At 48.6% G+C, this 17044-nt stretch overlaps 1 protein-coding gene across 1 annotated transcript in view; it reads left to right on the top strand.

Moving 5' to 3' along the window:
• The first annotated feature begins 16904 nt into the window (after positions 1-16904).
• RASGEF1C (RasGEF domain family member 1C) overlaps positions 16905-17044 on the top strand; it is a 119002-nt gene continuing 118862 nt past the window's right edge. Inside the window, exon 1 of the mRNA XM_027548476.1 lies at positions 16905-16991. The gene's annotated coding sequence lies outside the window, so the exon portion shown is untranslated. The remainder of the gene's footprint in view (positions 16992-17044) is intronic.

Raw genomic sequence — 17044 nt, 5'->3', positions numbered from 1 at the left:
GAACACAAGCAGATATTGGAGTGTTGTCATCTCAGTCAATATTAATAGATGTTTTTAAATTGAAAAGCAAAAGGGATTCTGTTAGATCCCTTACTGAAAATATTCTGCAACTTCCTGAAGCTAAATTTTCAAAACCACGCAGTGCAAGACTGAATATTTGGAATAATTGTTTTCTCACAAGAGTGGCCAGAAGAATCCGCCGATCAGTCTTTCCTTGTATCACTTAAAATCCTTAGTGGTGCCCGTGTGCTTGTGGTTTTCTGCATGGATTAGCCTCTTTCATTCTGCTCCTGGTTTTGAGGTACTTTAGGATGTTTACTACTTAAAACCGCAGGAATAGAAGGGCGCACAGTGGCTCACTGTCTTCTTGCTAGGACTAGAATCATTCCAGATGGGTCAGTATCAGTCTTACTTTTAAAGATCTCTAGGAAAGGAGAGTGAAAGTCCTTCAGTCGCGTCTGGCTCTGGGTGACTATACAGTCATATGGAACAGGAAAACATGTCTCTTGATAATGATCTGGGCTCCATTTCTCTCTCTCCCTCTTCCCACTTTCAATGTAGATAGTACTGAAATACTTTACATTTATTGACTTAAATGGTACATACAGGTTTTTGTGGGATTTTTTTAATGGGAGGAGGTATGGTGGTGTTCAGTCACTAAGTTGCGTCCAACTCTTGATGACCCCATGGACTGCAGCATTCTGGGCTTCCCTGTCCTTCACCATCTCCCACAATTTGCTTAAACTCACGTCCATCAAGTCAGTGATGCCCTCCAACCATCTCATCCTCTGCTGTCCCCTTCTCCTCCTGCCTTCGATCTTTCCCAGAATCAGTATTTCAAAATAACTTACTGTATACTTTCCTGAAGATTGTATTTAAGTGGTAAGCTTACCTTTGGCAGTAAGGCAGTTATTTGATGTTTTTGGTCTTTGATCAGGAAAGTTGGTAACCAAATCAATAATAACAGTAACAAAGTGGCCAGTAACATCTCTTTGAAGCCAAATGTGACCCTGACTTAAGAGGGATATGCCTATCACAGCAGCCACTGGGCACTTGTCACTCACTGTTTCCTCAGGGCCCAGGGAGGCCTTGTGAACAAGGCTGTTTGCTCGGCCATTTCTGTGCTGTGGGTCTTTAGCATTGGAAAGGAAATTCAGAATCAATTTTCTGACCCCCTGCACAACGGTTGAGGAGGCTGCAGCCATGTCGGGAAGGGCACCACAGGGCTGCCCTCAGAATGCTGTCCCACTCATGCGGGTCTTACTGTTCTTACAGTCATGAACACACTTGAGAGTCTAATGAGAACTGTGAACTCCCCCCCGCCCCCCCGCCTTAGAAAAAGGCCATGAGCACAAGATTTTGCCAAACTTTCTGAGGAATCCTGAACCCTGGTGGTTTCCATGTTAAGAGCCCCTTTGTAGAAGCAGTTTATAGATGCTTTGTGGTCTTAGAGGGAAGCAGAGCCTGCAGGAGGGTTCTCCTGATCTTCTCTGTTCTAAATGGTTCCGACACTTTTGCAGACAGATCTTGGGTATAGGTAGGGACATTTTTACTCTCAGCCCCAGCATAAGTTGGCGTTCTTGTTCTGTGTCCAAAAGAGCATGTGGAGACTCAATTCAGTGAAATGGGTTGTTTCCAGCATTCCTTCCACATGGAACTTAGCTGCAACATAGGAACTGTAGGTTTATAATACAGAATTCATAGAAACAGAGATATGATTAAATGCATCTCTTCATTTTAAAGAAGTAGTTCTGTGCTGAGCTTTGAAATACAGTCTTGGCTCTATTTTGCATATGCACTTAGATTTCATCGAGAATAGGAATGGACAAAGAGGTTCTCTAGTTCACATTGCCGTTCAAGGCACTGAAGAAGTTATCCAGCCTCTGCTCAGATGGTTTTAATGAAGAGAATGCTCCTCCCTCTGCATTTTTTTTTAATAGTTTTGACTGTTAGGAAGTTCTTTCCTGGGACTTCCCTGGTGGTCCAGTGGTTAAGAATTCTGCCAGTAAAGGGGACATGGTTTCGACCCCTGATCCAGGAAGATCCCAAGTGCTGCGGGGCAGCTGAGCCTGTGCACCACAGCTACTGAGCCCACGCCCTGGAGCCCGCGAGCCACAGCTACTGAAGCCTGTGCCCCTAGAGCCCGCGCTCCATGACGAGAAGCCCCTGCAGTGAGAGGAAGCCCGTCCACTGCAGCTAGGGAGTAGCCCTGGTCCCCTACTATAAGCCAGTGTATAGCAAGGAAGACCCTGTGGGGCCAAAAGGAAATAAATTTCAAAATAAGTTCTTTCTCTAACTGAACAGAAAACTTGGTTCTCACAACTTCCACCCATTGGTCCAAGGTCTTTCCTTTGGGTGAAATAGAGTAAGTCCGACCCATTTTTATGAGACAGGCTTTAATACATTAGTTGAAAAGATACGCTGCAAGTCTTCCCTTCTCTAGCTTAAACTCAAAGTTCTTACAACCCTCTTTCATATGAAAAAGCCCCCAGAGCCTCATAACCTCAGGGTACCCTAAAATTATGGACACAGATGTGAATGTAATATTTCTGCACAGCCTGAGCACGCACCCTCCAAGGGAGGCCACACTCATGAACAGAGTCTCAGGTGGCCTGAGCTTTAAAAGCCATGTTCCACTAGGGGCCTGCAGTCTAGCAAAATGACCGGGTTGTGTGATGCTGCGGTTAATCCTGATGCTGTCACTCCTCGTAAGCATTCTGTCCGCCAGCTTGTGACATCCATCAGTTTTATGAGCATGAACAGGCCTTCTGAAAATTTATCCACAAGGTGACTGACTGCCTTGAGTGGCAGGACCGAGCCTTGAGGCAGACCTAGCAGTCACAGTGCCCAGAGCCGTGTGGCCAGCACTTTGCCAGCCTCCTCCCTAGAGTTCTCAGCCCAGTGACTTGTCATTCAACTCTTGTGGAGCGTTATCTTGCCACAAGGTCAGGAGGAAGCATCTTGATGGACACTGTGCGGAAATAATGAAAACACTTCAGCAGCTGCCTCTGATCTGCTTGCTTCAAGAAAAGAAATTAATTTGGCAATTGCACTGGTTTTCAGAGTTTATGCTTTTATTTTCTTTTGGGAGGATCAGGTAGTAAGTGCCAGCTTCCCCTTCGTTTCTACACCTTTGATATCTTGTGGCCACTAAGAACTGTGACCAAGTGCTGTCTCAGTATTCACAGGTCGGTGCGTGGGCAGGGAGCAGGGCAGAAACATGTGTTGGCCTTATTTTGTTTCCGTGAGAATAAAGTGATGTGTTTTGAAGAGTACACAATTGTGATTCCACAAGAGGCCAAGCTGCCCTCTAGTGGCTGTTAGAGAATTGTGTCCATCCAGCACAGCCTGCTCAAGCTGGGCATGACTTTAGAAGTTTATCACCTTGAGCATACCTTGCCATTTTTCATCTAATGGCAGTCACGCTACTTTGATTTTATTTGATTTTAATCTAGGCTAGAGCTGCAATATAGAATTTCACTAATAGTTAAGTTTGTCCAGCTCTCTGTTGTAAAGTTGATGACTTGGGTGTTTTAAGCAGCAAATTATCATTCTAAAGATGCTATTAAAAAACAACTATTTGACCAGAACCCTCGGTTGTGCGTGCTTGTTCTCAGGTTTTCTCAGAGAGCTCCCTCACCACACATGACAGGGATAGAGTGCAGCAAGTGGAGGCCTGCCTCCTCTCCCTTTACCCACCCTCCTCACCTTGACTGTCCCTGCACCCATGAGAGCTGACCCCTGCCCCTTTCAGGAACCCCACTGCTACAATCACCTCTATCCTGTGTCGTCACTGCCCCCTCCTCTGCTCCATCACCTGTCATCTTTATGTCACCTGCGTGAAAAAGAAAAAGCTGCTTACCCCAGCATCACCCTTGAGTTGCTCCCCTTCACAAGAGAAATTGAAAAGCAGTTTCATTTTCTCTCCCTTCTCTTCTCTCTTCTCTCATCTACTTCCTTTTTTAATAAAAAAAAAAAAAGATACAGATGTGTGTGTACACACACACACACGAAAACGTAATCAAGAATGAAAAACTAAACATACTTTTTTTACCGTATTACTCCATCTGGAGATGACCACTCTTTATACTTAACTGTCCTTGCAGATCGTTTTCTATGGATACATACATACCTAGATGATTTTTTGTTTTGCTTTTTGCCCAAATGAGGTCATACTGTGTGTGCATGTTAAGTCATTTCAGTCATGTCTGACTCTTTGCGAACCCATGGATTGTAGCCCGCCAGACTTCTCTGTCCATGGGATTTTCCAGGGAAGAACACTAGAGTGGGTTGCCATTTCCTTCTCCAGGGGATCTTCCCCACCAAGGGATCAAGCCTGAGTCTCCTACGTCTTCTGTATTAGCACTGGCAGGCAGGTTCTTTACTGCTAGCGCCACCTGGAAGCCCAGTCATGCTGTGCCTGCCATTTATAACTTTCATTTTTCAGTGAATGGCCTCCAGCTGTCCATATCAGTAAGCTTCCGTCAGGTTTAATAGCCAGGGCCTTGGGATTTCCCCAGTGTCCCCAGAGTCCTTTACTAGTGTGTCCTGCCAGGATCCAGTTGAAGCCCTTGCATTCCTGGTGTCTGGTTTCTGGTTGTCATGTTCTTAAGATCGTCCTAACCCTCCATGACACCAACCTACCTTGTCAGGCAGGTCAGCCTGCAGTGTGTGCACCTCCTAGCTCTGTGTGGCTGCTTCCACGGGGTTGCATCGACCATGCCCTCTGTCTCTGATATTTCTTGGATCTAGAGAGGATATCCAAAGGTTTGATAGACTCACTGACATCTTTGGCTATTTAAATAAAATTTAAGTGATATTGTGTCCTTTATATAAAGGGTCTGCTGCTGCTGCTAAGTCACTTTAGTTGTGTCCGACTCTGTGCGACCCCATAGACAGCAGCCCACCAGGCTCCCCCATCCCTGGGATTCTCCAGGCGAGAACACTGGAGTGGGCTGCCATTTCCTTCTCCAATGCATGGAAGTAAAGAGTGAAAGTGAAGTCGCTCAGTCATGTCCAACTCTTCACGACCCCATGGACTGTAGCCTACCAGGCTCCTCTGTCCATGGAATTCTCCAGGCAAGAGTACGGGAGTGGGGTGCCATTGCCTTCCCCGATATAAAGGGTCAGGGGTCCCCAACTAGACTGTTGACTGGGGAACCAGAGGTGAGTGGCAGGCGTGAGTGAAGCTTCATCTGTTTACAGCCGCCTCCCATCGCTCTCATTACTGCATTATGACAGTGTAATAATAATAGAGATAAAGTGCACAATAAGTGTAATGTGGTTGAATCATTCTGAAACCATCCCCCTCCCTGGTCCCTGGAAAAATTGTCTCCCACAAAACCTGTCCCAGGTGCCAGAAACATTGGGACCCACCTGCTACTTTATATGAACTCCCAGCAGAAGGTGTTTAGTATCTTCTTGACCCACTGTCAATGATGCTAAGTTGACCTCTGGGTTCAGATAGTGCCAATCCAGTCCTCTGTCACACACTCATGTTTTGTCTCATAACTAGAAAGTCATCCACATGTGCTTGCTTCGGCAGGGGGCCCATCCACCATATACCTTGTGCAGTTACTAACCTCAGGTGATAATCCTTGCCGTGAGCAGGAATTTCACAATTCGTTCCTCCCGTTGATATCTTTCACCACCACTCTGTTGTGGGGGAGAGCTTCCTGGCATCAGCTCTGGCGGAAAGGCAGGGTCCACACCTGGTTCCTTCCCTTCAGCAACCTGTGCTCGGAGTAGGGTGTGGGTTCAATCGCCACCTCAGATGGGATCACAAGAGGGTTCATATTTCTATCTTTGAGTATTTCCAGTCATTCTTTTTGAGACTTAAATTGCTATAACTGGGGCCAGGGAAGCTGATTCCGTCCAGTCTTTTTGACTGACTGCATTAAGTTTTTAACTTTTTATTTTGAAATAATTTCAAACTGACAGAAAAGTTGCAAAAATAGCCCAAAAGGTTCTTGTATATCTTTCCCTACCCCAGCTCCCCAAAGGTCAACATTTTACCACATGTGCTTGAGCCTTCTTTGTCTGCATACATGCAGTTAGTTATTACACATGCACGCATGCACATCCACTTATATAGACACATATGTTCCTATATACACACGTTTATGCTGATACATAGTCACTAATTTCCTTCCAGTGATTGTTTTTACATTCAGCCTGAATTTTTTAATGTTTGTAAACTCATGAATAATGAGGTTTATGCATGTACTTTACAGACAAAGACAGGTATACATTATGGTATACTTGTATACCATTACAAGTATACATAAACATGTAAATAAATATTGCACGGATATGTTAGTAGTGTTTATAATAGGCATCATTCTTGTGGGTAAATATGTCCACATGACTTAAGAGAACCTACTAAAGAATCAGTGTGTGTGTGTTTGTGTGTGATAATTGACAGTACCAAGGGTATAAGTAAATTTAAAAGGTAGTGGAAATCTGAATGCTTTCCTCTCAGTAAATGCTTTCCTCTTCAGTAAAAGACTGAAATGCCAATTATTTAATTTGGACTCAAACTAAGAATATTATACCCAATAGGCAAATTCCTTTTGATCACACATAGAATTTAAAGGAAACTGACTATATACCAGGTCACAGAGGATGATCAATAAATTCTGAAGTTAAAAATACACAACTGTTTTTCTATGATAATGCAATAAATTTGAAAATATCTCCCACATCTGGAAACAACAATACACAGAGCAATCTAGGTGAAAGAGAAAATCATAAGGAAAATTATGATATTCCTAAAAGTGCATGACCTCAGAATTGCACCGCATACCAAATTTGATCCAGCTAAGGCTTAAATACTCTTATCAAAAAAGGACAGTTTTTTTTTTTCTTTAAATGAGTTCAGTTTTCAAGAGATTGACAGAAGACCAACAGAGCAAGCTCAAAGGCAGAGAAGAGGAAGAATAATAAAGGCAGGGACAAGAAACTAGAAAATTAAAATGAGAGGAAAAAAATCAGCAAAACTGAAAGATTAATAAGCTAGGCAATACAGTCAAGAAATAAAGAATATGCAAGTAACAGACAAAGTCAAAAAGAAGTTATGATAGACATTTTTTTTTAATCTATAGTATTCTAACAAATGTGATGATTGTCAAGAAGTAGACAAAATTTCTTTAGAAATTAAGCACAAAAATCGTCTCAAGAATGATGATACTAAGCACATCATACATATGAACTTATTTAATCTTCTCAACAGTTCTATGAGGTTGGTATCATCTCCATCTTAAAGTTTGGGAAATGGAGGCAGGAAGAAATCATAAATTCCCACAGCCAGAATATGCAGAAATGGGGTCTGAGGCCAGAACAGCTGGTGCAAGCACCACACTCTTAGCCTCTGCACTGCACGGCCTCCCAACAACCTGACTGGATCAGTGGCCATCAGAGGAAGTGAAATGGTAGTCAAAGAGTTCCCCTCCCACCCCCAAATACTCTCCAGGAAAAATCAATCTTACAGATCAGTTTTCACTAAATTTTCAAGAAACACACTATCTTATCTAGCTTTTCAAAGCCACCCATCTTGGTTTAGGCTGGATTAATCTTGATTCCAAAATTGGATAAAGAGAGATCAAGATTATGCTATTTTTTCATGGGCCCTGGCTGAATCCAAGATTGTGTTGTTTATTTCCAAATTCAAGGGTGACTCAACACAATTGTTTCAATAAATAACGTATTTTTGTTTAGTTTTTCAACTTTCAGAAAACTGAATAGAAAAGAATTTCCTTTGGGGCAGAGGAGCCTGGTAGGCTGCCGTCTATGGGGTTGCTAAGAGTCGGACCTGACTGAGCGACTTCACTTTCACTTTCACTTTTATGCACTGGAGAAGGAAATGGCAACCCACTCCAGTGTTCTTGCCTGGAGAATCCCAGGGACGGGGGAGCCTGGTGGGCTGCCATCTCTGGGGTCGCACAGAGTCGGACACGACTGAAACGACTTAGCAGCAGCAGCAAGGCTTATTCTAGGAAGAGCTGCTGCTGCTAAGTCTCTTCAGTCGTGTCCGACTCGGTGTGACCCCAGAGATGGCAGCCCAACAGGCTCCCCCATCCCCGGGATTCTCCAGGCAAGAACACTGGAGTGGGTTGCCATTTCCTTCTCCAATGCATGAAAGTGAAAAGTGAAAGTGAAGTCACTCAGTCGAGTCCGACTTTTAGCGACCCATGGACTGCAGCCCACCAGGCTCCTCTGTCCATGGGATTTTCCAGGCAAGAGTACTGGAGTGGGGTGCCATTGCCTTCTCTGTCTGGGAAAAGCAGGAGACATCAAATGGTCAAATGTGCATGGCTGAGCTAACAGAGAAGCACAGGGTATGATAGCCATGAGGGACCGCCTCGGACCATCAGACCCGAGACCCTGGGGCGGTCAGGATGGTGACAATGGGAGGATGTGGGGCTTGTGGCTGAGCACAGGCAGGCAACCTGGCCAAGTCTCTTCCCAATCCCCTGGTTTAGAAACAGCCCAGCAGCTAGCTGGAGGCAAAAAGTCCCACTCCCCAAGGACTCACCGCCAACTCTGCACAAAATCAAAACGCATCCTTCTGCACAACTATGTCGGACTTCTCATCTGGGCCGAGATGCTTCCCCAGAGCCCCCACTTCCAGGACTGCCTCTGTCCCCTCTTCCCCTGCAATGCCTTCATTTTTCAACAGACACCTGCTGAGAGGCTTCTATGTCCCATTAACAAGACACAAATGGTTACTCCAACTGAGCTGACGACTGAGGACAAGAGGTTGCCTGGGTAGTTCAGTTCAGTTCAGTTCAGTCACTCAGTCGTGTCTGACTCTTTGCGACCCCATGAATCGCAGCACGCCAGGCCTCCCTGTCCATCACCAACTCCCGGAGTTCACTCAGACTCATGTCTATCGAGTCAGTGATGCCATCCAGCCATCTCATCCTCTGTCGTCCCCTTCTCCTCCTGCCCCCAATCCCTCCCAGCATCAGAGTCTTTTCCAATGAGTCAACTCTTCACATGAGGTGGCCAAAGTACTGGAGTTTCAGCTTTAGCATCATTCCTTCCAAAGAAATCCCAGGGCTGATTTCCTTCAGAATGGACTGGTTGGATCTCCTTGCAGTCCAAGGGACTCTCAAGAGTCTTCTCCAACACCACAGTTCAAAAGCATCAATTCTTCAGTGCTCAGCTTTCTTCACAGTCTAACTCTCACATCCATACATGACCACAGGAAAAACCATAGCCTTGACTAGACAGACCTTTGTTGGCAAAGTAATGTCCCTGCTTTTGAAAATGCTATCTAGGTTGGTCATAACTTTCCTTCCAAGGAGCAAGCGTCTTTTAATTTCATGGCTGCAGTCACCATCTGCAGTGATTTTGGAGCCCAAAAAATAAAGTCTGACACTGTTTCCACTGTTTCCCCATCTATTTCCCATGAAGTGATGGGACCGGATGCCATGGTCAGGAGTCTCCAGTCCTGCTGGCTCCATCTACAACAGATGGCTCAGCAGTGGCCATGATGCTCCTGGCTTCCACTCTCGTCCAGCCACCGCCCAGCCTTTACCTCTCCCTGGACTGAGCCTGCCACACTGCAGCTGCAGCCACATGTCACTGCCTCTGTGGCAGCCTCCAGAGGTCCCAGTTGACCAGATGGGTGTTAAACCTGGGCTCCCATTGCCACATTGCTCACACACACTTTTACACGATCAAGGTTGCCAGCATCACATTTAGGATATTTGGCTGTCCTAAAATCACCTACTGTGTTTTTATTCTGCTGGTAGATTCTAAAAAATTGAAGGTCAGTAAACCATTTTGACCACATCCATTTGATCATAGAAAAAGCAAGAGAATTCCAGGAAAAAAATCTACTTCTGCTTCATTGACTGCTAAAGCCTTTGTGTGGATTACAACAAACTGTGGAAAATTCTTAAAGAGATGGGAATACCAGACCATTTTACCTGTCTCCTGAGGAATATGTACGCAGGTCAAGAAGCAACAATAAGAAGCAGACATGGAACAATGGACTGGTTCCAAATTGGGAAAAGAGTACGTCAAGATGGTATACTGTCATGCTGCTTATTTAATTATATGCAGAGTACATCATGCAAAATGCCAGGCTGGATGAAGCTTAAGATGGAATCAAGATTGCCAGGAGAAATATCAATAACCTCAGATATGCAGATGACACCACCCCTAGGCAGAAAGTGAAGAGGAACTAAAGAGCCTCTTGATGAAGGTGAAAGAGGAGAGCGAAAAAGCTGGCTTAAAACTCAACATTCAAAAAACTAAGATCATGGCATCTGGTCCCATCACCTCATGGCAAATAGATGGGGAAAAAAACAGAAACAGTGACAGATTTTTATTTTCTTGAGCTCCAAAATCACTGTGGACAGTGACTGCAGACATGAAATGAAAAGATGATTGCTCCTTGGAAGAAAAGCTATGACAAACCTAGATTGCATATTAAAAAGCAGAGACATCACTTTGCAGACAAAGGTCTGTATAGTCAAAGCTATGGTTTTTCCAGCAGTCATGTATGGATGTGAGAGTTGGACCATAAAGAAGGCGCAGCACTGAAGAATTGATGCTTTCAAGCCATGGTGCTGGAGAAGACTCTTGAGAGTCCCTTGGACTACAAGGAGATCCAACCAGTCAATCCTAAAGATCAACTCTGAATATTCATTGGAAGGACTGATGCTGAAGCTGAAGCTCCAATACTTTGGCCACGTGATGTGAAGAGCTGACTCATTAAAAAAGACCCTAACCCTGGGAAAGACTGAAAGCAGGAGAAGGGGGTGACAGACCAAGGATAAGATGATTGGATGGCATCACTGATTCAATGGACATGAGTTTGAGCAAACTCCAGGAGACAGTGAAGGTCAGGGAAGCCTGGTGTGCTGCAGTCCATTGGGTCGCAGAGTTGGACACGACTAAGCAACTGAACAATAATGACAAAATCATCTTGATGCTGTGATGCAGATTCCTGGGTCCCCACACAGGCCCTCTGAGTCCAAAGGCTTGCTCATCTGTGCTGTAAATGAGCTCCCAAGGAAGGCCCAATACACATCCACTCTGCCCAGTGTGGGCCCTTCTGAGGGCAGCAGCTTGATCCTGACCTCCCTGCCTCCTACTGTGCCCCTAGGGCAGTTAATGGGAAGTATGCGGGGTTTGGGCCCCCAGTTTGCAGTGCCACCTCCATAAGTCACCTGCCTGCTCTGAGCCTCTTTTGTGGAACAGTGTCTGAGTTTCCCATTACCACTATTGCAAATTACCACAAACTTACTGGTTCAAAACAAGTGAAAGCTGGTCAGTCGTGTCCAACTCTTTGTGACCCCATGGAGCATACAGCCCATGGAATTCTCCAGGCCAGAATACTGGAGTGGACAGCCTTTCCCTTCTCCAGGGGATCTTCCCAACCCAGGGGTCAAACCCATGTCTCCCTCATTGCAGGCGGATTCTTTACCAGCTGAGCCACACGGGAAGCCCAAGAATACTGGAGTGGGTAGCCTATCCCTTCTCCAGGGAATCTTCCCAACCCAGGGGTCAAACCCATGTCTCCCGCATTGCAGGTGGATTCTTTACCACTGAGCAACACGCAAGTGTATTCGTGTATAGTTCTGTAGGTCAGAAGTCTCCCTTGGGTCTCACTGAGCTTAAAACAGGTGTCAGCAAGGTTGGTTCCTCCTACAGGCTCTAGGGGAAAATTCTTTTCTTGCCTTCACAACCACCAGAGGCCTCCCACATTCCTTGGCTCATGGCTCCTTGCTCCACACTCAGAACTAGCAGAGTCGCTAGCATCTCTCTGACCCTGCTTCCATACTCACATCTCTTTCCCTGACTCTTCTTGTGTCTCTCTCTTCTGCTTTTGAGCACCCACTGATTATTTGGGGCTCACCTTGATAATCCAGGGCAATCCTGGGTTGAGGTAATCCCCATCTCAAAGTCGCACTTGCGAAGTTCCTTTTACCATGGAAGGTCACATATTCATTGGTTCTGGGGTTTAGGCCTTGGGCATCTCTGGGGGCCATTATTTTGCCCATCACAGATGGGCGGGTTCACCCTGTACCCCTTGTAATCAGCGTTTCTCGAAGTGTGACCCATCTTCTGCTGCATCAGCCTCACCTGGGGCTCCCATCCTAACTGTGGAGTGTGTTCACCAGACCCCACTCAGCTCAAGAAGCTGCCGGGAGGTGGTGACCACAGCACCCTCAACACAGGCTACAGCACTGATACAGGATACAGCAATCTGACCTCGGTGGCAGCGAGAAAGGATGAGTTTTCATCAGATCCAAGAATGGGTGAGTTAGGAGTTTCACTAATAAAATGCACTTGCCAGAGGCTGCAGTTGTCCTCAGTGTTCTCTGCTTTTACGGGGGACAGTGCTTGGCAGCCCGCGTGGTGTGATCTGGTTCCTGAGTCGCCTGCTGCAGGTGGACCAAGCACTGGGGCCCACACGCTGCAGGGCCCTCGCAGGCTGCAGCCACTGCATGTCTGTGGCAGCGGGGACCACAGGCTCGCCTTCCTCCACCTCATGAAGGCCCACACCAGACTCTGCACCCACAAGTCCCACTGCCTCCAGATGGCCCCCCAGTACCTCTCTGGCCCCACAATCTCAGCAAGTCCCCCATCCACCCTGGCCACACCCAGCTGCCTCTCACTTCTCCCACCTCCTCCGCATGTTACCGTCATCCACGCCCCCAGCCCCTGCCCCGGACCAGGGCGTGTGCTTCTCAGATGCCTCCTGCCTGCCGTCTCCTCCATCCTGTGCAGGTCAGCGCAGCAGGTCCAGGGGTGGCCTCCTCAGAGGACGAGGACTCCAGCCCTGCCAGCCCAGTGCTGGGCGGGTAGGACACACGCAGGTGGCCCCAGAGTCAGATGTGTGTGGGAGATGCCGTCTGGACCATGGACGGCCAAAGCAGGCGCCGGGGGTGCCGGGAAAGGCGTCAAGGATGTCACAGCCGGCACGCCTCCTGCTGGAGGGGCTACCAATGGGGTTGGGGTGGAGCCTACCCTGGGCCACACCCGGAGAACGGAGTCCCAGCTCCTTGCCCGCCAGGAGGCCCAGCCTGGCCCCGACTGCTTCCACCGGGGCCTCTGCACCCTCCCCACCCTCTCCTCCAGGCACACCCACCTCCTTTCTTTGTCACAGAAGCAGGACGCATGCTGGCCACGGGGTCACTGCTCCTGCTACCCTCTCTAGCAAGGATCATCTTCCCACAGACCCTGTAGGGCTGGCTCTTCCTACAGGTCTCAGCGCAGACCCCCTGTGGGCAGAGAGGCCTTTCCTGAGCCCTCCCATCTAAAGTAGGCCCGGACACACTCCACCACCTCACCTTGTCTTGGTGACTTCATGGCACTTAGCATTCTCTGAAAGGCTCGTTTTTATTATCCTTTTGTGTGTAGAATTTGTCTTCAGTCTCCTCTCTCTGAATAGTGGGCTCTGAGGTGGCAAGAACCACATGTCCTGCTCCCTTCAGGATCCCAGCATCCAGCACGGCGCATGGCACACACAGCCCCTCAGGAAATATCCACCGGAGGTGTGTCTCAGGTCAGGGCTCAGGCAGAGGAGACTGATCTGAGAGCTCCCCGGGTCACTCACCCTCTGTCCCAGCACCGGACTCTCTGGGGCTTGTCCCTGGGCAAGGACTGGAGCAAGAAGATAGGGCTGGAGTAGGGCAGGCCAAAGGGACTTGATGGATGAGGTGGGATAGGGAGGCGCTGGGGAAACATGGAGCCTGAGGTGGCCCAGTCTTCTCCCAGGGTGCAGGCATGGCTCCTGCAGCCAGTGTCCGCAAGCTGGGGACAACTCAGAGCAGAACTCCCTGCTGGCCTCAAGGCTGAGTTCAAGGACTGCGTGCTGTACCCTCAACACAGCCCTGACCTCAGGGACAGTGAGAGAGGCTGCAGGAGGCATCAGGAGGTACAGCCTTCTTCCCTGTCACAGGAATAGCCCTGCTCACTCAGCCACTTGAGACATGAGGGGTGGCCACAGGCAAGTCCACCCTGGGGTTCCAGTTCCTCCACCAAGCACTGCCCTGACTTCAAGCAGCCCCGCCACTTCACCCAGTGTGACAACAGCTCCTCAGTGGTCCCCAAGCCTTTGCTCACAGAGAGGGGTGGGGTGGGGAGAGACCTGCCCTTCTCCTTTGAGCTGCACTCTGTGAGGGGGCCCTGAAGTGCTGCTCAGGCCCCAGCAAGTCACAGGTGAGTGGGCTCGCTCTTCCGAGTTTTCTCATGCAGCCCTCTCTCCCTAGAACCCCAGCATGCCTCCAGCAGGCATGCAGGGCCTGACCTGAGGGCTCCAGGCATGCGGTGAGAATCCGAGAAGGTTCACTGGCCTCAGGACTGGTCTTAGTACCTAAGCCCCAAGGAGAATCTAAATGCTGGGAATCTCCCCCAACCTTCCTGTTTCTCCTTCCTCTTCACCGCGGCCAGGTTGTTGACACTGGTCTCAGGCATGACCCTCACTGGGACCAGCCTCTGGCCCTAGCCTTGTCATAAAGCTCTGCTGCTCCCTGCCCAGCCCATCCAACTCACCTGCCCTAATACATCTATGTGCCCCAGACAGATGCCTTCTGTCTCCAGGCCTCAGTTTTGCCAACGGTACGAGATACAAGCATTGTTGTTTTTATTTGGTCTTCTACAAATAGCCTTTGGCGCATGCTAGAGTAGTTCCCTGCTCCATCTTCAGGCTGAACACAAGAGCTACTTCACCTTTGGTTCCAGGGAGGCAACACCTAGGCCGGTAATCCTCATTCTTCAGGACTTTGGAAATGGCCAGAGCCGACCTCTTCAGAGTGTGTGGCAGTTCTGTGGTTTCCTGGGAATATCAGGCAGCTGTGCTCTTTCTGACAGTGTCAACCCAGACATAGCAAGTCTAGGAAAAGGGAAAGGTGGATTCCTATTCATAGTGTTTAAGTGTCTGGACCTAACAATTCCTGAAAGCAGAATATCTTGGCTTTTAATGCTTCATAAGCCAATAAATGCTTCATAAGCCTTTGCCTGTGTGGATCACAATAAACTGTGGAAAATTCTGAAAGAGATGGGAATACCAGACCACCTGACCTGCCTCTTGAGAAATCTGTATGCAGGTCAGGAAGCAACAGTTAGAACTGGCTATGGAACAACAGACTGATTCCAAATAGGAAAAGGAGTACGTCAAGGCTGTATATTGTCATCCTACTTATTTAACTTATATGCAGAGTACATCATGAGAAATGCTGGGCTGGAGGAAGCACAAGTTGGAATCAAGATTGCCGGGAGAAATATCAATAACCTCAGATATGTAGATGACACCACCCTTATGGCAGAAAGTGATGAAGAACTAAAGAGCCTCTTGATGAAATTGAAAGAAGAGAGTGATAAAGTTGGCTTAAAGCTCAACATTCAAAAAACTAAGATCATGGCATCCGGTCCCATCACTTCATGGGAAATAGATGGGGAAACAGTGGAAACAGTGTCAGACTTTATTTTCTTGGGCTCCAAAATCACTGCAGATGGTGATTGCAGCCATGAAATTAAAAGACATTTACTCCTTGGAAGGAAAGTTATGACCAACCTAGACAGCATATTAAAAAGCAAAGACATTACTTTGCCAACAAAGGTCTGTCTAGTCAAGGCTATGACTTTTCCAGTAGTCATGTATGGATGTGAGAGTTGGACTATAAAGAAACCTGAGCACTGAAGAATTGATGCTTTTGAACTGTGGTGTTTGAGACGACTCTTGAGAGTCCCTTGGACTGCAAGGAGATCCAACCAGTCCATCCTAAAGGAGATCAGTCCTGGGTGTTCATTGGAACGACTGATGTTGAAGCTGAAATTCCAATACTTTGGCCACCTGATGCGAAGAGCTGACTCATTTGAAAAGACCTTGATACTGGGAAAGATTGAGGGAAGGAGGAGAAGGGGACGACAGAGGATGAGATGGTTGGATGGCATCACCCACTCAGTAGACATGGGTTAAGTAGATTCCGGGAGTTGGTGATGGCCAGGGAGGCCTGGCATGCTGCAGTTCATGGGATCGCAAAGAGTCAAACATGATTGAGCGACTGAACTGAACTGAAGCCAATAAATTATTTTTGCTAAAGCTGATTGGGTTGGGTAACCTGCCACATCTCCTTAGGTAGGTCCTGACTGAAGCAAAGGACAGATACCCCGACTTTTACACTGGGACAAACCAGGACACTTTTAATGTCCAGCAGGAGCCAGCTGAGGAAGGTCACCCAATCTTGTTCAGGCTCCCTCCCCCCAATTCTAAAAGTGAAATAGCAACCGGTTATCCTCCTAGCAGCTCAGTGTCTTCAGAGTGGTGAGCCACCCTCCCAGTAGGCTGGTTCCTAGGACCACCTCCCCGATAGAAGACGCTTGGAGGGTGATAAGCATTCTTCCCATCCTTTGATGCCCACCCTGTGCCCACCAGACAGGGAGCACAGACAAACCACAGATCAGCGGCCATCACAGGAGGAGAGTCCAGAGGAGCGGCCTGTAAAAGAGGTGCACCGGATTTTAGGCTGCCAGGGGTTTTCCAGGTGAGAGAGTCGGTAGTGGGGAGGGGCCAGTTCAGCTGCAGAGTCCAGCAGGAGCCATGACGTGAGGGTGCCATCTGATGCTTGTAGTGGGTCCCACCTCCAGGGGGTGGAAGGCGAGCCACAGCGGAGGGTCCTGAATGCTGGGCTGGGCTTACGGCCTTGATCCTGAGGCCCGCAGCAGAGCAGAGGCGGGGTGAGCGGGGACGCCTCGGGGATGGGTGGCCTCAGAAGGGAGCGGGAAAGGGAGCCCCGCGGCAGGGTCCTCCGCAGCCCCACCCGGAGCTCTGCGCACCCAGCCTTCCCCGTGCGGCCGCGAGGGGGCGCCGCGCCGCGCCTCTAGGGCGGCCGCCGGAGTGAGGCGAGCTGCGCCCCGGGCCGCGCGCGGCAGGCGGCGGGCGGCCGGCAGGGTCCGCGGCGCCCCGGCTCAGCGGGAGCGGCGGGCTCAACCCATGGGCCGAGCTCCGACACGGGGCGCGCCGGGAGCCGGTGAGTCGGGGCGCGGCGCTGCGGGCGGGGCGCGGGAGGAGCTGCGGCGGCGG

The sequence above is a fragment of the Bos indicus x Bos taurus genome, chromosome 7, assembly GCF_003369695.1.
Source record: "Bos indicus x Bos taurus breed Angus x Brahman F1 hybrid chromosome 7, Bos_hybrid_MaternalHap_v2.0, whole genome shotgun sequence".
Taxonomy (NCBI): domain Eukaryota; kingdom Metazoa; phylum Chordata; class Mammalia; order Artiodactyla; family Bovidae; genus Bos; species Bos indicus x Bos taurus.
Note: the sequence above shows the minus strand (reverse complement) of the source record. Positions and strands in the feature narration are given on the sequence as shown.